Below are 9,599 nucleotides of genomic sequence, written 5' to 3' on the forward strand. Positions count from 1 at the left end.
ATTATGCTATTCTGTATTCTGCTGGAGTTAGTCTGCTGTTCTGCTATTCTGCTATTCTGCTGGAGTTATTCTGCCATTCTGCTAATAATTCAGCTAACTTCACACAGACGATTTTTTTATTATTTTTGCTCGGTTTTATTATCTAGTTGTTTACACATACTGGAAGCAGCGCATGAAGTTTACGGTGAACTGTCAGGCAAGAGAGATATCTTTGGAAGACCTTCACACTGTTTAAAACTGCTTAATACAAGATGTTCAGTCAAACTTCATACTTTGTCTCTTTATGACTCTGCAGATATTATTTTATGGATTTTGGTATTTTCTAAGGTATTTTGGCTGTTCCCCCGAAAAGAGTTGTGATCCACAGCTTTAAGTTGAGGAGCGTTCTTTCAGTTGTCTAACACAGTGGATAATTGTTCCAAATTTTTTCAGCAGTGAATTTTGGGCAGATTCTCTGGCGTTATAAATAGCCTCCTACAGGTGAGCGCTTTAGGGTAAATGAACCTCTTGACTATTTTGAAGTTCGTTAAATGGTATATGATAAACATTTTATGATATCAAAAATACATTTAATGATCACCTTATACCCTAGTATTTATTTTTATCGTTTGCTCGTTTTAACTGTTTCACTACTTGTTTACATATACTGGAAACACACTGTTTAAAACTGCTTTATACAAGATGTTCAGTCAAACTTCATACTTTGTCTCTTTATGACTCTGCAAATATCATTTTATGGATTTTGTATTTTCTAAGGCATTTTTGCAGTTCCCACGAAAAGAGATGTGGTCCACAGCTTTAAGTTGCGGAGTGTTTTTTCCTATGTCTAACACAGTGGGTAATCGTTCCAACATTTTTCAACAGTGGATTGTGGACAGGTTCCCTGGCGGTACAAATAGCCTCCTACATATTCAGTCGAGGTTTCTAACATCAAAATTATAAAAAATATAGTAAACCGGCATCCCATGGATGATACTTCACAGCCACACCATACTTGCCAAAATCGCACTTGACCCATGCCTATCACTACCTGATATTACAAACTGATAACGTTGCTAACAATTGGTTGAACACCCAGATAGCAAAACCATGTATAAAATGTTAAAAGGTTGATTGCGAAAGCTAATTATGTTTTTAAAGATGTCAAATGTTTTGAATTTTATTCATCATATTATAACAACACTCAATTTCAATGAATCAAACCTTTCAGGGTAAACACTTTTCGAGAAAAGATCGGAAAAGAAATAAGTGTGTATATTCATTCAGACCTGTTGAGTACCATAAGGCTTATTTTTATTACTATGTTACGAGAAGATAAACAGCTGTCAAAATAGGGAATGTGCATACTAACATGGCCAGAAAAGAATAGTTACAATATTGCACATAAACTTAAATCGTTAGTGCCATTAAAATTGTTTATAACATATTGATCAATATTCCAACACTTGACAAATGTACGAGGAAACATGAATCAAAATCATCTTGTATACGTGTTAAAAGAAAAACATTTTCCCCTTTAAATGCCCCATATGCTTGATGTAACATTTAGTTTAATTTCACACCGAAAACTGATTCTATTAAAGCCGTTGTGAAACAGTAGTTACGTTAGCCTAAGTTGATTTAATTAAAACATGAAATAAATTAAGATGAAACAAACCTGCTTTTTACTCCTTCAGTTATAACATGAGATTTGTTTAAATTCCTTTTTAATATATGAAATGGTCAGTGTGCATGTTCCTTGTTTAATGTTATTTGATACGGTACAAAGTTGTTCAAATTCACTATCCTTCAACTTCTACGCAGTGAATGTTATGTCTCATCTATAAATGCGTTACCATCAAATATGTAAACAAATAATATGACATATTTGCAATGGCAACATGGGTTATAAATCACAGTATTCTACGGGCCTCTTTTTAGGGACAAACGTAAACAAGTCATCATATAGTTTAGAACGTTGGTGCTTAAATAATAGTATGCAATTAAAGATAGATAAAACAAAGATAATTTTCATTGCCACAACTCAAAGAAAACGTGCTTTACCTGACTGTAAACTAAAGCTTAAATACAAAGATATTTTACTTGAACAAATTTCAGGCGAAAAACTTCTTGGCATATACTTTCAAGATAATAAATAAATAATAATAAGTTGGAGGCTCATATAAAGCATGTTTGCAAAACGGTAGCATCATATATGGCTATTGTATTAAATCAGTAAATTTTTAACAGTTTCCTGTCGCACTTTGTTCAACAAAACGTATTTTCAACCGCACTTGGATTACCATGCTATTTTTTGGGAAAAACGGCTATAATTAACACAAAAAAATTATAAGATTACAATAACAAGGCTGTCGCACTATATTAGGTAACGAATGTCAAATTTTGATCCTAAATATTACTTACTTACTTACTTTCTTTCTTTCAAATGATAAATGAAAGGCAAATTCGTGTAACTGGTTATCTTATGGCATCATTCTTCATTTAAAAGACGTACTCTGTGATAACAGTTTGATGATGCAAATAATGGTGTTGGTTATCAAATACGCGGAGCAGTTTAACAGTAGTAGTAATACTTGTATGTAGGTGAAATTATTTTTAGGATAGGTGGCGTACGTGATATGTTACAAAGGCGTAAACATTTATACGCTTTGGAAAGATAGAACGTGAGTACCTAATATTTATTGCTATCAAGAATTAAAACCTTCATCAAGTAATTGAACTATAATAAGAATTATATGTCACAAAAGTTTTCATTTTACAATATACAATATAAGTACTTATAATATGCTAAAATATCAAATAGTTCGTTCATTGATTAAAGGTATTATGAACTGATAATGAAGATGATGATGAAGAAGTTTTACGTAAAGTTCTGCTATACATAGATTATTGTCGTGCTGGTGTTTCTTGTTAAGTTAATTTTGAAACAGTACAAAGTATATAACCGCCATGAATTTATTTAAATACGTTTCAATTAAAAATTTAAGTGTAGCAGCTAATAGCTAAATGTTTTAAATGTCTAAAGCACCAAAATCAGTCATACTACAAAACTTACCTAGAACAACATTATGATGTCATACATTTTGTTAATCGTTACACAGTGGAAATATACAAATGATTTAGTTTGTTATTCAGTGACAAGTATTGTAACACTTATAAGGCCTGACTTCCTAAAGATTTAGTACGATTTCTTCCAGCATAATGCGGATAACTAAATTAATTTTGTCATGTACACACTCGACCATAGATTTGAATAAATTCAGGTCAAAGATCATGGCATCTGAAACATCTGAGTCATGATTGCTTTGTGAACTGAAACAGACATAACTGTCTAAGAAATCTTTATCTAAATAACAATAATGTGTCTTATGGGAAATGTTGATTAATGTAATTGCTACCCATTTATTACGGATTAAGAAGGACATGCTACGCGCAAAATGAGTTTTGTTTGTTTCTGTTGTGCGTTTTATTCAACCTGGCCGTCGTTGTTAATCTCTAACTAATACTATATACTTATATACTTAAATGTGTGTTTATGTTGATGTTGTCTGCTTATTTTATGCGTTTCAGTGAAAAGTAGTATATATCAGTGAAATAATATTTAACAAATAATCAAGGACTTTGAGGGGTTTATCGTCTAGTTTACCACGGTTCAGAGTTCAGATGCGTAGGAATTGAACCACGGGGGCGTTAGCCCGAATGGTTAAATACTGAAGCATCTGAACGATGAACCTTGGTAAATTAGACTATAAATCACAAGAAGGCCTTGATTGTTTTCATTGTGACATGCTCATTGACATATTATGATAAATATTATGCTGGACTATATTTACCCGAGGAGTAATGTATCGAACGTCATGTGTCAATTTGACGTCATAATTGACGTCATAATGCTCTCTTACAGGTCCGTGCGCGTCAACCGTTGTTAATCGCAGAATATACAGAGCTTGGATTCCTTCTTTGTTTAACGGGAAATCAAATCGAGTCATGTTAGAATGATATTTCACCGTTTTAAAGCAAGGAAAATATCATTTTTATTTTTAACTGGTATGGAAGTACATATGAATGCGAAAGAATTTGAATTAGAAAGAATTAAAAACCTTTCCTTTAATACATTTTAGTTAAGCTATATATTTATATACACACCTGTACGAACAATGTAAAAGAAATCTAGAATATTATAGAACTTCATACCCTTGTAAAATAGATCAATGACTTTATAATACTGTGACGTCATGACGCAGTGCAATTGACGTTGTGTGGGAAATTGAGAATTGAGAAAAATTAGTCATTAATGTGTATTTAATCTAAATACAGCAAATATTTTCTTGAACATCTAAGAGCACAAAGGCGTAAGAGAAAAGTTTGGGTCGGAGGTGTGTGTGTTAGGAGGACGAGGGGGGGATCTGGGTGGGCAACATGATGCTTTTGCTCCCCTACTTTTGACCCCTAAAAAGTGATATTTGTCAGCAATAACTGAAGAAAAATCAAAGTGAGACAGCACTAAAATGTACTTATTAAAGATTTGTGTGAACTGTAATGTTAATAAGAGAAGGAATATTTTTTTTTCATTTTGGTTATCAAAAATGTATCAGGGAAAATATGGATAGGACAAGCTAATTAACCGATCCCAAATTACAAAATTAATACCAACTTGCAATTGTTTAGCAGGAACAACTCTTCTGAAAAAAAAACTGCTCCCATGAAAACAACTCTTTTGAACTTTATATGGTTTCGCTATATACACATCCGTACGAACAATGTAAAAGAAATGTAGAATATTATAGAACTTCATACTCTTCAAACCTTCTTAAATAAAAACTTCTCCAATGAAAACAACTCTTTTGAACTTTAATGATTTCACTATGTCCATGACCTAAGCAACCAGTCAATATTTGAAAAATACAACGATACAAATAATGATCAGTCATATCTTGGTTAGTTCTGATGATAAAACCATGCAAAATGGTATCAGAATAAAGCTGAGATAGTGGCCTTTAATTTAGAGTATATTTATGTTAATTAAACTTGGATATTTGTAAATATAACCGAAAATGTTTAAAAGAGACATTTTGTTAAAAAATCATTTCTAAGTTTCAAATTAATTCAAATGTACCAAACAGTTTGACCCGTTCTTAAAGTTTTTGTTTTTTATAATAATATTTCTGGGGGGTGGGGGGGGGGGGTGGGGAATGTTTTACTCCAAACTAGCTATGCCTAGCACGTTTGCATAAAATGAATCAGTGCACGATGATTTAAGCTATAATTGGAGCGATATTGCTTGGAGATATAGAGTAAACACTTAATTGCGGGAGGAATGTATGTAACATAATTTACATATATTATACATTTGTATTACCATTTTATTAACTTTATTTTGTTGCATCAACATTTCAGGAAACATTTTCGCAACATTATTAATATCAATTATCATAAGAATTCAGTATGCTTTAACACTTGTCAGACAGTGAGATTTGTTCCGTAGCATATCTTGAAGTATATTACCGCTACTCGTGAGCTTTATAAGCATGTGTAGGCGGAAGTTCAAGCCACACATCAATAAACTGATCTATTTGAACTTTTATGGGTAAATTTTTAGATACTTTTCCTCTGTTAAGTCAGAAACTGACTTAATATATATAACATATTTCTGTAACTATCGTTGTTGATGAAATTGCAGTAAAACACACAATACTTTCAATGAAGGTTACATATACAGTCATTTCTGCGAGTAAAATGCATATGATGTGAAAAGTGTTAAATATATGATAAAGTACCGTTGAAATTAAATAAACAAAACCAACCCAGTATACTTAATAGGGAGAACAACACATCTGTGGATTACAGAGTCTTGAATCAGATACATCGATGAGGACTATGTTCATGGCGATTTAATATCAGAAATATTGTATAAAGTCATTCGTTGCTAGCACTATCTTGCTTAGAACTAATTAGTACTGGTACATAATCCAGGAACACCGCTTTGTCGTTACGCGACTGATTAACTGTTGCAAAGCAGCGTTAAACAAAAACTATCAAATTTAGAAAAATATACAGAAATTGAAAGTAAGTACTTTAAATTTCAAACATACCAGGCTGTTAAAGATGTAATCTTTCAGTAGCAAACAAAGATACAAAAGATATGTTAATTTGATAGATATGAAATGAAGGATATTCTACTAATTTTGAAACATTTAAAAGCGTGTCAGAATATACTTAATACCTTTTAATATTTCAAATTATGCAGACAATGACTAAATTGTATTATGCAGTGGAAAAGGAATACTGGAACATAAGAGACAACCCCTCAATCTCTTCAATTTTACTCTTATCGAATTCATTTAAAACCAGTGGTATGACACGGCCTGTAAACGCTGGCTCCTCCTTGTTGGAGGTTAGTTGAAAAAAGGACCAATGACACTTCCGTAGACCGGACTATACGAAAACTATAAACGGAAAAGAGGATTATTTGATTTTTTTATAATTTACCACTTTCAAAGATCGGACAATGTAGTTCAACTTCAGTTCAATGTTTTACTTGTTATGTAACGAGTTACACGTGACTCGTACGTATGTCACTGACTAAAAGACTCTCAAGCATGCATATTGGAACAATATACTCGTGTGTTCTATTATTATACTAGTAAGGAAACGTTTGTAATTTAAAACGACACGGCATGGATGACTTTATAAAAACATTTTTTGCATCTGGTATGAAATACCGTGATATATTACTTTGTCCTGAAAAACATAAATGGGTTTAAAATTTCTTTACGAAGCCTTAAACGGATATTGTCACGTATGAAGTTATCTAGACGCATTAATAAAAGCGATGAACTTGTGTTGCACTCTACGTCATGAAAAATGTAATGACATCCAGCAAACAACAGTGTCCTTATTCAGATATGATTTTTATCGAAAATAGCATTGTCTCACTAAATTTAAATGTTACTGTGGTAGGCCCCTTGCAGCCTTATAAACACAGTCATATATGCTGCAATATAGTTAGGAGAAATTTGGTTTGTTTTGTTTTTCATTACTGTAACAGCAGTTAAGTTTGCATTTTCAAAATAATAATAAAATCAGTCATGAAATCAATTAAAGAAGACTTGCCTGTTTATTTTTAAAAAGTTAATAAATTAGTGTATAGAATAAATAATATTTTCACCAAAAGAAAATCTGATATTAACCAAACTGCTGCAAAAGCAATATGTAAACATATCATAATTTAATATGATTAAAAACTATACATGACTCAGTTTTCGACTATTTTTAAAGTTGAGTTACTATTCAAATCGGAAAGAACTTTCCTTACACTTTTTGTATATAATATTCAAATATCGTCGCTCTCTCTGTGTGTCTCTCTCTCTGTGTCTCTTTCTCTCTCTCTCTCTCTCGCTCTCTCAGAGTCTTAATTATTGTATATTTTCTATTAATTACAGTAATACACTCAATAATAGTTTTCCAAAAAACTAATGTCAAATCAACTTGTGGTCCGACGGTTTTGCTTTCTTTAACACGGTGTGTATCTTCTAAATATTGTATATGTTGTGAAAAAAGAGGAAGAACAGGATAGTATTTAAATACAGTGAATAATTTTCTGACAGTAAACTATTTTAATTACCGAATATCACAGCGATTTTGTAAGTTTTAGTCATTAAATCTGGTTTTCCTTTGTTTTGTTAAGTTTATGCCTAGAGAGAAGGAATTAAGGACGAGTAACTTGGTAAACATGATTTATTCACCTTTATCGCTCTTCACAGTAGAGGCTATTATTTTTGTTTAATATAAGAGCTAATTTCATGCGAAATAACCTTTACAATTATGTTTTATCAGAGTGACTTGATAAAAGAATAATTGACTAGTTGAAACTTATAGAACATTGATAATCGTGCCATGCAATCAGGTCTATATAAATTCATTCTTTGTTGTTGGTTAGAAACAGTAGAAAATAAATTTTATATTGCAATAAATTCCTTTCATCAGCACGCAATTAAAAAGTCAACCAGCAATGTTCAATTAACACATGTACCGGAAATGCAAGTAGGACCACAGAACCTTGCAGCGCCGCAAAATAGGAACCCTTACATATGAGTTACTAAGTCCTACTATTAAAATCTCTCTGCTGGCACCAGGACGCTTCCATAGGTATGAACAATTTACATAAGGGACAATGACTTTTATGCAAAGATGTCTTATCAGTTAAACAAGCGTTTCATTTCAAGCCCGGGCGATGACGATTTATCTAATCTGATATAGGATATATTATAATTGTAACTATTCAAAATTTATCAAGTACTTTTGACACATATAACGCCTCAGTATAGTAGTAATAAGTTAATTTGCGGGAATATTGGCCGCCGTGAGAAAAATATTGAGAAATATAGAGACCTATACCACATTGTAGATTGAAGTGAATTATCGTAATTTCCCATGTATCTCTTTCCAGACACGCGACTGAAAAAAGTTATGACATCATAAATATGGCGGCTAAAGAGAAAATAAGAAACTAAGGCTGCTGAATAATTACAGGTGACAACGTCTTTGAAAACTTTGATATGATTGTAAAAATGATATATTTAGTGAAGGTAATGTTTATTCTAGCAGATAGAACACTTATGAAAAAAGATGGAATTCATTATGCTTAAAATGAAAAAAAAATCCACAAATATCAGAAAATGACTAAACAACGATATTAAGTTAGCAAATTTCTGTTTAATGGCGCAGTATGTTCGATTTTAAATAGAAATAGTCTGATAATCTATCACTTCCATAGTCAAAAAACACATTATATGTATCTATATACCCTTGTTATCTGTATGTGTGTGTCAGATCAGCTTAATGCCCCGAAACTGTGGTAAGAATTCAAAATCAATAGTAAAAAACTCTTGTTACATTGTGCAATTTAAGAATGCTTTTTCTAATGCATAAACAGCTTAAAAACGTAAACTATTTGATAGTGTAGATTCTCCTATTAAAATTGATAAATCCAATCATTAATACATACTTCCGCGTAAACCTGAGTTAAAGACATCTACGAAAGGACTCATTCGAAGGTTTCTCTATGAATGTTCTAGTTCAGCATACTAGGTGGTCTATGATGTCATCGTCTTTTAACGCCTGTATATTTACATTTTACAGAAGAAATGTTATAATACTAAAACCTACACACTGAGGCCTTCCAATTAACAGGATTTGGTCAAAAATCACATCTCTGAAGTTTGTGTTTTCAAGGTTCGCATATATGATCAGCAAGATTATGTTGGATTCAATAATTGCATATACAATCACATTAAACTCGTTTCATAGATAATTTAACCTCTTATACATGTACCACTTCTAATTGATTTAATCGTTTAACTTCATGTCAAACTGATATTCTAACCCACGTGAAAAGATATTGCGCCAAACTTTATGTCAACTCTGGAAAATCATTCCCAGAAAAATTAAAATCCAACAATTACAGGGTGTGCTGTTCCATCGTTTCATATGATTCCTTTATCTTTATATCTACTAACGAAATAATCTAATGAATGACACAGGAACTGCTTTAATAAAACACATTTTTTGCATTTAATTTCAGTTTAGCCTCTTCTGCT

Source organism: Mercenaria mercenaria, unplaced genomic scaffold, assembly GCF_021730395.1.
Source record: "Mercenaria mercenaria strain notata unplaced genomic scaffold, MADL_Memer_1 contig_2013, whole genome shotgun sequence".
In the NCBI taxonomy this organism is placed as follows: Eukaryota; Metazoa; Mollusca; class Bivalvia; order Venerida; family Veneridae; genus Mercenaria; species Mercenaria mercenaria.